Genomic DNA, 13,473 nt, shown 5'->3' on the forward strand with positions numbered 1-13,473 from the left:
TATATATATATGTATATTAAAGCGCCTTCTTTATATAAAAAGAGGGCGCTTTATAAAGCGCACATCGTCTCATCATACCGAGACCATTGCAATGGCGTCACATAGGTTTGGTATGCCACTCTTCTTCCATATTCCCGAAAAAAGAAGCCATTGACCTTTTTGCGTCTTAAATCAACATGTGGTCGAACATCAAAATAGGTATCGTCGTGTAAACCTATTTAGAACGTAATGCAAACTGATCTGTATTAGAAAAGAGAGAAGCTCCTCAGACCTTTTGTCAGGCTTATGTAATGTTATAGATTATGGGCGAGAGACAATTTGTGCCTTATGTAGGAAATTGATTCTACAACAAATACATATACAGACAGCAAGATTAATGCAGAATGTGACCACCGAGAAGAGATGTTCTTTTTATCTGATCGGGCGAAGACTGACATCGGATCTACTCTGAAAATCCCGTCTTCCCATGAATTCATCTCTTTGGTTATCGGCCTTATACAATTGGTAACTTTTAACAATGACGCTGATGAAGATGACTCAAAACTCAAATCGGCCATTAGCAAACAGATACCTCAATCCACGTCTAGTGTGATGATCAGACATTGTACGATCTACCAAAGCAGTCCGTCGCATAGGCGGGAATCCACGGCCGTGACTGGCTCTTTAGGTTTGGGTCTATAGTAGATACCATCAGTGTTAACTCGAAAACATGCATACACACAGACTTACGCACCAAAACCAAAATAATCTGCAATTTTCCTGTCTGGCAATATATAATAAGATTACGTAGCTTCTTCTAGCAGAGGTTATAGTCGTAGCAGCATACAGTCTACGATTTGTTTATACATCATCAGCCTCTAAGTTGAAGTCCTTCCTGGGCTAGTCTAGCAGGCCCTCCAAGCCTCATTTTACCCTGGTTTTTCATCTCCCACCTACTGAGCCTAGTATCATGGGGCATGCCAGTGACTACTCACGCCCGAAGAACATGTGCAAGCTACCTAGCACTAGAGAAAGCAAATGGCAGGAAAGCAGATCCACAGACGTCGGGAAAGATGACGACGACAGGAAGATGCCATGCAGGCTGTATTGTGCAATGTGCATGAAAGTAGCAAAAAGATAAGAAATCATGGTTGAATATGTATGACCCAGATTACCATACTCTCATCATTACACTGAGGTGGCCATCTTAGAGGCGTTCGCCTCCATAAACTTTACAGATAAAGGCTAAGATCTGTGCCTGCCAGCTCTGACCACGTACTAATATCAGGCTTGCCAATACAGCCAGTATAGCGATAGAAGAAAAAGCAGCGTTCGCTGTTTAGTTGCAGCTCTCAGCACTCAGTGACGTTTAAACCAGAAGCGATTTATATAAAGTTTTCTTTGAGATAAGTGTAATTCCTTTTCGTCCAGGCCAGTTCCAGACTAGGTAAGTGCTTGAAACTGCTAGGAGAACTCTGCGAGCGAAAGGGAATGTTCCGCTGCAGATGCAAATAAACCAATTATAGCTTTATGCATAGACAAGTACTTATAATTTTGTTGTGAAAGTCGACCGTTTTACTAAATGAGTTCAATATAATTGTGTGCACGAGGTAGAATTCTTACGCGAGGCGGTTTATAGGGGACGGCCTTTATATCAATGTATGTAGAGATCGGTACTTTTTTATCGTTCGGAATGGCACCACCATATATTGTATCAGTCCTTTAATGCAGTCTGGTCATTCGAGTATTAGGGTTAGCTGCGAGGCCTGCTCTTGATATAAACGGAATGAGTATATGCAAAAGGAAATACTTCGGTTTAAAACAGCAGCCCCTTGAAAGCCTGCCATTATGAATACAGAGGTAATTTTTTCGGTATTTTGTACGTTCTGTGTTTGATACCTCGAGCAGAATTTGTTGAATCTAGACCTTAAGCTACAGGCCTAGATTCGTGATGAATTAAGCCATTACTGGATGTAACTATTGATGATTTAATCGATACTGGTTCCGCAACTATTAGTAACTACGTGTGATTAGTTATCCTATTAGACTGAAACCACAATGTGCTTAAGATCATAAGGGAAGGCAGATGAGTTCAATGTGATACAATGTGCGTACATTGTATCAGTTACTGAAGTAATCTATCAAATATTGACTAAACGATTCCTGGTAAAATTAAAATACATTAGGGTAAAGTTTATATTTTCGTTTCGGTCTATTCCAAGTACTAGGGTTTAACTCCATATTTTTAACAGAAATAGCCCTTTCCTATAATAACCACAACTCAACTGGCGGACTCTTAATATCAATAACCTGCCATCGATTCTCTTACACCCATGTCTCTTTTACGAAAGAGAATTTCCCTTTACATGATTAGTATTAATGATTAAATTTGTTCAGAGATCCCAGCTTCGGAATCAGCGGTCTTCCTGGCGCCTTTTGCTGCCGTTGTTCCTAGCTCTTCCGTTTGTCCAGCCGTATATTAGTCTATATAAAATGACTGACAGAATATAAATTTATCGCTAAGAAAATTTTTTCTACTCTATGGTCTAGAGGACAAGTGTGCAGTAAAGTCGCCTAGTTGTCTCGTCCTTATGACATAGTGGGTCCGCGTTAAGCGCTGATCCCTAGCCTTCACCAGCTTTCAGTACACTTTACTCTGCTGTTTTCGGCAAAGATCACTTGTAATATGGTTGGCATGTCTCCAGTACTGATCCTCCTGTACCCTTTGAATCGTCCGTACACTATACCACGACTCAACTTCGGAACCCAAGAGAATCTCGGTCTCCTCCGGGTCTAAGCAGGCGTTCTCGACCGTTCCTCGAAATACGACCACTACATTGCGTCTGATTGTCCAGCCTATATAGAAAAACGTGGGGTGAGCAGTCGTTGCAGCAACAAAATCGACGACTTGACCATCAGCCCATTTTCGTTAGGTCCGTCCTATGTCCTAGTAGTAAGCTTCCAGATGTACATGGTGTTCTATGAATACTTTTTACGTGCGCCTATTTTACAGGGTCCTTTATAACTGTGAATAGCTACTAACTAATTTGTGATACATGTCCTTTTAGCGGAATATGAGTGTGCCAAGTTCATTAGATTTCTCTGCAGATTTTTGGCCTAACTAGATTTAATTTATTTCTGCTATGCATTTGATTTTTGCCAAATTTGTCAGTGCTAAAAATGTACCTTAGGCTGTTCTTGTAGTCAAGCGATTATTTTTCAGTCCTCGTCATAGTACGTAACGTCTGCTTCTTATTTCTGTAAGTTTATAGAGTACCTGAATAATGAAAAATTTCATTGAGTAGTTTTTATACATCGAATCCCCTCAAGCTATGATCAGGCTGCGCACCCCTACCATGGTATTATGCATTCGTATATTTCTGAATAGAGTGAATTTCAACAAAACCAGTGCTATTTAAGGGTTCACTGCAGGACCACTGGCATATCTAGTCTCGCCTTTAGTTATGCTCTGAGGACTCTGATCTTCATTCCGAGCCCCAGGAGCGCTGTTACGGCACGCCAAAGCATCCTCACCCCTCTTCAGGCTTTAGCCTTCTACGCACTGTCGACACCACAGTACTGCCGCTGCTTAGTTAATCCTCTATTGCCGGCTGCTTCTTTCTGCTCCCAGAAGGCCCCGGCTTTTATAGGAGAAAGCAAGCATGGACTCAGCCTATTCCGGGGCAGCAGCCCTGATGGCCACCAGTGGCGTTGGTGTCTTGGTAGAAAAGGATGGCGCCCTAAAATTGCGGCGGAAAGTTTAGCCGAAGACCTTTCTACGTTAATAATTATGGTTTAATTTTTACTATAAACTAATGAATGTACTTTTCTCTTGATTTATCTCTGTATTTTCCGCACTTATTTCTACTGTCTATGTACCTCGAACGACGAAGGCAGCAGGTCTTTTGCAGAGAGGCCACACAGCAATTAAACATTCATACATATCTGCATAAAGAAACTAATCAACGAACGAGCACGCGGCTCAGATTGATGATGCTAAGCGCGTTATTACCAAGTGTTTCGCTGGTTCGGTTGCCATGGGCATAAGTCTACCAGCCGAGGTTCTCTTCGCAGCGAAAGGTGTAAATTTAGCATTTGGTAAATGGTAAGATTCTCTGGGACTAAAGTTTGCCCGCTGAGCCCCAACCGAGTCTTGTGGCAGAACGGATCCTAAACACCCACCCCAGTGGCCACTGCTATGATCGTCAAAGACCGCTGGTACCATATGCAGTAATGCAAAGACTCGTAAGGAATGTAGGACACCTACAGTGTTGGATTGAACTACGTGTATATTAAGCAAGGTTGGAATGTAAACTGCTTTGACTATGTTAGCCCGAGACAGCTTCACATAGGCACGTAGCAGACTGGTTGGCTGACCAACATGTCCTTGCCTAAATTGCCAACCACCGCTCTGACAACGAAGAAAAGCAGGCCCACTCTGTCCTATTCTTTCGCAAGCCATAGCAGTGACGTGTCGCCCTCGCAATAGCAGACTGTCCCTTCGCATAAAAATCGCGAAGACAACGACTGCAACATGTCCAAGCATCGAAACGACAACGGTTGCGCCACGTTCGTGCTTGCTGCTGACATTTTCACTACGGCCGTCAAAGTAGATTCCCTTCCGTCCTAAAGCAATGTCCTTAAAGGATCGAAGCGTACATACGACAATCATACGTAGGCGCAGACTCTCTAGTTATAATTAAGCAGCCACCCAGGTCCAAGAAATAGTGAACGTACGGAATCATTTATCGGTGGTTCATAGAGGCTTATAGATGCAGCCACCTCCCGAACCAACACACACGACAAAGTCGCAGTGTACCATCTCGTTGTGAACTGGTGCAGAGGCTGTACACGATAGCTACATACTAAACTCTTGCTCTATACGAGCCCGCCACAGTGACTCAGCTCACCGCCGATGATCACCTATGGTCTTGTTGCTATTCCTATTACCATGCGTCAATACACTGCTCGATACATTCGATTACCTCCTTTCTCCCGTATTCCGCAGTCCTCACCTTTATCTCTTGTTTCGACCACTCCCTATACCACGATGCCATCCCGGTATATACTACTACTGTGTTATAATAGTCAAGTTCTGTCTAATTCAAAAGACAGAGAAAGCAAAAACAAAAAGGGAAAACCCTAGAGAGTTACGGGGAAGCTACGGGGACAAGCTGGTTGCTATGCCGCGAGGGTGCTGGCAGCAGATTAAGTAGGGATAGGCAAGCAGGTGTTGGCTGGCACTTAACTCGCTGGCTAGATCGCGCACACAAGCTCAGATCAGTCCCATATACACACATATCTAGTGAATAGCATTATAGTATAGTAATACACGTTTAACCTTTCTGAGCCGCTTTACACAGTTCGGTTCGTTTTGGCCCTTAGTTCTCAGGGGTTCGCCTGCGACTGCGCACGAGCGACCACGGACAATTCCTACGCGCTAAATCAGCCAACACGCTAGCTTTCACTGCTGATATTACTAGAGGAGTAATGCAGGAACGGAGGAGAACCCGATTAGCATTCTTCCTGCACCGAGAGCCCATGGGCCTGCAAACGCCTTTCTACTGCTGCCAGCCATTAAGCAACATCCCGGGTCCGCTATCTTGCTCGGCGCAGCTTCGTCGAAGCCCGAACTGCAGGGCGCTGGGTAACAGAGTAAAGCGCCAAATTTCGGGGCTTGATAAAGCTTAATCGACTCCCACTCCATCCCCCGGTAGATTACCATATATTATCGTTGTCTCCGTTTTCTCTCTCAAGCACCGTTCCCTTGTACGTGGTTCTGGCCAAGTAAATATGGAGGGTGTGTGAACTCCACTTGGTGTTTTGTGAACGGGATACAGATGTGCAATGTGTTCATCAGCGCGATTTTCAGCAATAACGAACGTGTGTGGATTTACCAATGTTGGAGCGGTCTATATATAATATATACATATGAATATATAGTATATAACACTGGAGAAACGGCATCATACATGAGTATCATCTAGAATCTAACCACTTATTTATATAGTTTTTATATAGTTAGCTCGTTGCGTATAGCTGCGAATATATCTCACCTATAACTTCATTCGCAGTCTAGAAAAACATTTCGAGGTGTTTCCTTATGTTGTCTAGGCACATCTGATATTTACATCCAATATTCATCTACGCTCACTGTGTTCATTGTAGCTGGTACAAATGCGTTTCAACAAAGTACAAACCCCTAACATGTTGAACGCTACCGCAATCCAATTTCTGCTTATAATGCCTTTCCTCTTTCTACATATAGATACGTATATATACGCATATGTACAGAATATGGTACTTACAACATTAATATTTTTCCCACGTGCTAGAAAAGCCGTTTCTGGGGACCAAATTTACTTAATAAAACCACGATCCATTATGATTGCAGCTTCGATTCGGGACCTATAATACCAATTGGCCATTTTCAAAGTAGTGTTCCTTTTATTTGCAAATACTTTTTTTGACAGTAACCGAAGGTTACACGATATTACGTGATTGAAGTATCACTTAAATACGCTCCCATGCAAACATTTTTCGGCAGAATAAAAAATTAGCGGATAGCAGTCCAAAAGCTTCAAAAATGTGAGGCAAACTAAAAGTGGCCAAAAAGTTAGAAAATTACAAAAAAATAATAAAAAAGAGATTGTCTGACAGTTAATAATATCCTATTCTGTAGAACTGCTGTTAATTTTTGTAGCGGGAACGAAGATGTGCCGTAAATAGCTGGAGCGATTTTGATTAATCTGAGCCTGCTCTCTGATCTCTGAATCTGAGTGCTGTAAACTCTTGCGAATTGTTCAGATCGCCGCGTGGAGGTCAGGAGCCGCATGAGACGAGGTGCTATTCGTTATGACGAGTTTGATGTTTTATTGTGAGAAGAACTGGCCTTCGTCTGCTAGTAGCGGATAAACGTATGCCCGTTAGGGTACACAATCTACCAATGAGACTCAACGTTCTTTATAAGGCACGGAACGACAAAATGACCAAATCGTAAAAACTTCTTTTGCAGCATCGGTTGCCCAACCACATTTTCTATCATTTGCTTTTTTTTTTTATCCGCTTTACTTGTGTTGCAAAACTGAAAGGTAAGACATTAATCAAGCCTTTACCTTGCTGTTGCCTTAGATCGGCTGATAAAGCATCTGCTTCTCCTGGAACGGTGGACACTCAGATCTGCAAGCCAGGTGTATTCTATCGAAGTTGCAGACATATTTAACTGTCCATCGAGCTCTAAGGGGGATAATGTGTCGGATGTAAAGGATTCGTGTCTTGGCGGCAAAATGCCTTACGGCAGTTTTTTCAATGTCTGTCCTTTAATCTACTTCGCTCGTACTCGTTCACTTATTTTCGCTTTGGCTCTTGTTTAAAACCTTGTTCATTGGTGGTGCTACGCGAAAACACTGCCCTACCACTGCCAATGCTCTCCGAACGAAACTCATGATAGATCCTTCGGCTGGCGAATGACGGGTCGCCGACAGATCGACGGGCAGCCGTTTCAGTGAATGCCGGCAGCCTTCTGACCGATTCACCCCTTCAGATCGTTTCCTTTGTCCCCCAGCTCGTGACTGCTTCCAATTCTTCCATCACCGATACCAGCCACAAGACGTCCGCAGGCGCTCGGTTAAACGGTGAAAAGGCTAGCTGGCTTGTAGAGATTGGTTGATCGGATTTGCGGTCCGATTACCGCAACTGTGGGCAAATATGCAAACACGAATGCGAACAGACGTTCTACCGTCGGGGACGAATACAAGCCGTAACCAGCATGTCACGCAGTCCCTACGCAGACATGCGCACGTCTTCCTTTTAACCCCACCTCGCTTGCCTTACCGGCACAATACAAAGTGCACAATCCATTGCCTCAATTCAGTCGAGTCAGTGAGATGTCCTACGGTGGATGTTGAGGTACTACTTGAAGCGCTGTCTCGCTGGTCCGCATTGAAGACAAGACGTAGTACCTCTTCCTCTTATCATTACGATACTGACGGACCTGATATTGCTATGCCACTACAAGCTGTTCAAGTTTAAACAACTCACGGATGAGCTAATAGTACTTCTCTAGCACGTAAAAGTTTCGACATTTGTGTTCAGTATATTGCGTCATTTGTCACTACAAAACAGAATTCAGCCTACTAGCTCACTAGTAGGTCGAATAACAAGAAACGGTAATTATTAAGCTTGTTTTACAATATCAGATCAGAGATAATTAAGGAAGGTGGGATGAATAACAACTTATGAGCTCATAATAACGCAAAGTAGCAGATTATTAATAACAGAGCTTATTGCTCAGTAATGTTATCTGCTGCAAACTATACGAATTAGTGATTTGGAATGACTAAAGTAGACTCAGAGGGGTTGCATTCTATCCGGTTTCCATCGACAGAGGTTGCTCCTAGAACACAGAAGTAAGGGCCTCACTTCGTGCAAGATCGTCTATCGAAAGTAGACGAAAGATTTGCCACTTTTCGTTTACCGAAGATTCGTTTTAAACGTTTCTATGGTTCTATTCTATATTAATTTTTCAACCCGTAGGTTAAATCTAATTTTATTTGTACAACTACATCAAGATAACACTTGTTTTAGTTTATCTAATGAATTTCATCCACCTCGTAGTCCCTTAACAAAGGAAGACTGAAGCTGTGCTGCTAGTGATACGCGCGATGTTCGTAGGTCTGAGAGTTAGTGCGGAAGCGAGCCCGGCTTCCCCGAGCCGTGGCTGGCAGACGCAAAGAAAGTCAGCTCGATTTCGCTCTCATGCATGACTTTCGATTCTCAGGATTCTCGGAACAGGCACAAATTGACTATAACTAGCAAAAACATAACAATCTGTACCCAAACGTAACCATCGTTACGACCAATCACCGTCGCTGCCAGTCCAGCGGCTGTCAGCTCAGGTAAAAAGATACCTATCACATTTGGCATGGCGATGGTAGAGCTCATGAGTGCCTAAATGGTCTCTCGTTTTGATAGAGGTATCTAGGCAGTGAGAAGTGGCACGTGGGGAATGAGAATTAGCAGTGTTGCTAACGATAACTTAAGAGCTCTTAAACCTCGACTACGAAACCCACACGCAGAAAGTAGCAAAGAAAGACCGCCTATTCGTCGTCGGTTCGACCCGCCGGCAAAAGCTATTAAGCGCGCTTACGTTATTTATCTGTACGTACGTATATACAATCGAACCTTATCGGAAGCATTAATTTAATCAAACTTCGGAGCTAACCTAAATAAATGGAGGGTAAAGGGTGAACGAATGAGAGTCTCTGCAAGCCAAGAAAAAATCCTGTAGATCCAACATGTCAGTAACATTGACAGCTGATCTCTTGAGCATCGTAGTACTCTGTTCGTGAATGAACCTGCGGTCCTACATAATGTGATACATACAAGGTCATGTGACCTGACTTCTCGTACATTACAGACTTGTAAGTTACATATACGGCCAACTTCATTGGGAGACTTTAGCCCGTCCGAACGATTCGCGTAAATGCAGCATTTGACTGTGCACAAAGGAGATATAAGGAGTCCGTTATACCTTGCTTGCCGATGTCGAACGACACAGTAATTCAACAACGGTAGCAAATAAAAAAAGACTAGAGCAAACCGATGCATTGGAATAAAAGATATTACTATGACTAAATAACCCACCTGGATGCATTTGATGGGCAATCAATGATACTAGAGCTACTATCTAGCCATTGTAATTAGCAGTCTAGTATTATTTAGTATTAATTATTATTATCATATTATATAGTATTAATTATATATCTGGAGTAATTTTTTGCTCTCATCAGATCTCACATGTATTGTAGGCCAGGGTCCGATCTTCGCCCTAATGCTTTATTTTTCTCGTTCTGTACATCCAGTTTTATTACAAACAAAGACCTCGTCTTCTCCAATAAAGGCTATACAAAGGTAACGCGAATATGTTGTCACTATGTATAGCAACGTTTACAACAAGCGACGCGGCACCCGTTCGATTTGTGATCAACGGAATAGCCATGCCGTACCGACATGTGACTTCTACTGTCGCAACGAAAAATCTACGGCGGCGCCGAGCAGCCAGCTCGATTCCGTTCCGGAGCGCCTTAAAACACTAGCCATCTTCTTTTCTACCTGTACGATCTTCCATCAGTCCGCTGGCACGTTTTTTTCACTTAGAACCATCAGGCGTTCAGACTGTCGACGCAGTGAAAAGCTACATAACATAGTATTATGATTATCTGAACCGAGACACTAACCAGCAGCGTCAAACATTTCACCGGTTGGCTGCAGGTCCAACCGCTTTACGCTCTTAGTTTAGTGGAAAAACAATGTCACGTTTTCCGCTGCAGGGACGCCAGCCGAGCAAAAAGGGCCGACCAGGAAGCGGTTCGCATTCAACGGTCTCGCGCATCTCGTACCGCTTCTAGTACGAAAGCCGCTCGACACTCGCTTCCTGCTCTTGCTTGCGTCACCACTGACGCTATACAACCCCGTCGCTGCGGGCTACACCTGGTAATCACTGTGTATATAAATGTCAAAAAGCGAAAGCAGCTCACTGCGTCAAGAATTTCACGCGGTCAACTTTGCTATGAGCGCTGCCCAAGAGGAGGGAAAAAATAAGGGTTCTATGGACTTTCACCGAGCTTTTACGGATGAAAAATCGTTCGGTGTTTTGTTGTTGCAAACGTAGGCAGCAGTGTATGGAGCAGCAGTAATATCATCGCAGGTAGTGTCAAGCGAGACCTGTGCTGATGAAATGTAAGAGAAAAGGTCACCAAAAACACCATAGACCGCTGATGTTCGTTAACGAGTCACAGCACATACTTATATACTTATGTCATGGGATGAACGCGTCAAGGTTACACATACGCTCCCCACAGCAAGATCGATTGGTACTGCGCTGTAAAGAGCAACGTAGAGGCCCTGCGGCCGCTTGGCGAGACCACGACGAAGGTCGGAAATATGGCGGGCTATAGTAACCTTTTGAAGCGAACAACGGTAACAGCTCTGCGTCGGTGCCAATGAGTAGGTGGCAGACAAAAGCGAAACGCGTAGTAGTTGTCGCATCACAGACGCAAGGCAACAACACCCCGAACATAAGCTTGTCATTACGTCGGCAGTCGTTTCGTCATGTTTATTTAGTTTCAGCATGCCGCTAATTTCCCACGCGCGCTAAACCTACTACGTCCGTGCGAAACGAACTCGTCGTCTAGTGAGCAAATAGTGCTAGCGGCCAGTGTATTCACCGAACATCGAAACGAGGCAAATTGGTGATGGATTTTACCATCTGTGGGTAGTAGAATATTCTTCGGTTGTTTATCACGAGTCTGATCTGAGACGCGAAAATATGGCAGAACTAATCTAGTCAGTATTTAGCTTGTCGAGATCATCATTACACTAGAAAATTAGCAGTATTCGGTCTAATAGCAGCACATAGATAATATTAACGTGGTTTTAGGATATGCTACATCTGTGTCGGTCGGCATGCTGCAGGATATTCGAATCCAGGACACTGATAGTGGAAAAAAAGAGAATTACAGGAAAAGACATGCTGTCATAGCATATACGACACTCGCCGCAAAGCCTAGTGCCTAGCCTTAATTTTATAAACACAATGCGTTTCTAAAATGTAGAACAACCAAACGTGTAGTTTAATAGATAGAGGAAACCAACGAAAGCATGAACAGTTCGCATTTAGAATCGGAGACATGTTTACTTAGTGCTTTTTTTGGTAACATACTTCAAAATAACTGATTAGTCTTCTTATTAATTTACTTAAGTGCTATTGGGCACATTTTCTCGTCTCAGCACCGTCACATTACGAGAACGTCCCATAGCTCGAAGGTAATGTAGCCGTACATACATTTCATATCGACTACACTTAACGCCTTATATGACCCAGAAATGCTTAAAAAAGCAACAAACGATGCAGGCATACGCTCCATATTGCCGTTCACAGTTTCTATCGTTACTCTCGGCTACCCCAATGACCTCGATGTGGTGGCCTCCCTTAAAAGCTTCATTTCCTTTCCCGCCGTAAAATCTTCGTCGATTTTCCTCTTTTACCTTTGAATATGCCGGCTCCGAGTTTCCTGTCTTCTCAACGAAGCGTATGTTTTTTTCTTTACCAACATGCTACTCAATCCAACGACCAATACTTAGCAGGCGGCAGCTGTTACTCTACAGGTTTTGCCTACCTCATCCTTTTGTCTCTGGGGCTTGAAGGGTGACTCCTGCTTCTATCGCTAGAACCGCTTTTGCCGCCACAGCAGTTCCGGAAAGCGTGTGTCTATTCTCCATGTAGCATAACTATCTATCATGTAATGGGAAAGCTGTTCGGTATACACGAAAGCTAAAACGCACTTCACTCGATTATACCAACACGGTTGCTGTTACTGTAGAAGGGACGTACCCAATTGAACCCAACTCCATTAAATAGATCCGACCGCTTAGTATTTTGCTGCGTCGACAATATTCATAGACGAATGCGTGTTTATGTACTTCGCCGCGAGTTCCGGCTGTTTTCCCTATGCTACACGGTTCCCCGTTGTCTATTTGCGTGTGCCGCTCGGCACGTTCTATTCCGTCGGTCATCTTCTGCCCACTTTAATGACGAGACCAGCCACACGGTCTCACATTAAGTACCTCTTTCGAGCGCAACCCCTGTCAAAATTCAACTAGCTCACTTGAAAAGAACGACTATATATGAAATGCTCGATGCGAATAAAGCTCACCCGTATGCTATCTGACAAAATGTAGATTCATGCGGTAATAGCAAGCGCTGATAACGGATGGCGATACTGATAGTGGAAAGGTTTTTGCCCACTACTTGAACTTTCCCCATTAGGCTGACGTCGAGCCGTCTGTAAGTCGTCTTGAGAAAAGTGTTTCCAATATCCACCATGTCTTTTTCAGTTTGATAACTGGCAATCGAACTTCCGACCAATCTAACTACTTGGCTTGCACTTATCCATACTATGTTATTGCAATTGCCAGTCATTATTCGTATTGTCAGGACACTCCTCTGCCCACCGCATTTCGTTCCACAGTTAGCGGCTGCTGAACGCTTGCGCTTAATTTAAACACTACAGGGTGACGATAGTGACAAAGCCACAAGCAGAAGGCGATAGCCAGGACGAAAAGATTTCTTAAAACATTTCTTCATTTGATACCGCAACGCTCACGCCTAGCTCTCTTAAAGGATTTGCATGCACTGCTAGCCGCCGCTTACATATACGAGAAGGAGGAAGAATAGAAAAACCTGGTAGGGAGTTACCATGACAAATACGAACTACGTTCCTCAGTTGTTTTCCGCAAAACCGAAACGCCTGCATTATCCTTTACGGATCTCTGAAGGTACTAGATCTATGCGTCCAGCGTTATCGATAGAGCAACTACCGTCTATAAGACCTATTTCTTTCTCGCATCACTCTTCCCGCTTTCGATGTCCCTATAACAGTACTTGCCTCTTCTTCCTAGAAATGCGACGTTCAGGAGTGTTTGTTCTCTTTG

General features: G+C 43.6%; 1 protein-coding gene across 11 annotated transcripts in view; it reads right to left on the bottom strand.

The window, feature by feature from the left end:
* The window catches only part of Lar (tyrosine-protein phosphatase Lar), a 165,782-nt gene that overhangs the window by 116,690 nt on the left and 35,619 nt on the right, over positions 1-13,473 (bottom strand). The gene's annotated exons all lie outside the window — the stretch shown is intronic.

Source organism: Varroa destructor, unplaced genomic scaffold (genome assembly GCF_002443255.2).
Source record: "Varroa destructor unplaced genomic scaffold, Vdes_3.0 BEIS01000002.1, whole genome shotgun sequence".
Lineage (NCBI taxonomy): Eukaryota > Metazoa > Arthropoda > Arachnida > Mesostigmata > Varroidae > Varroa > Varroa destructor.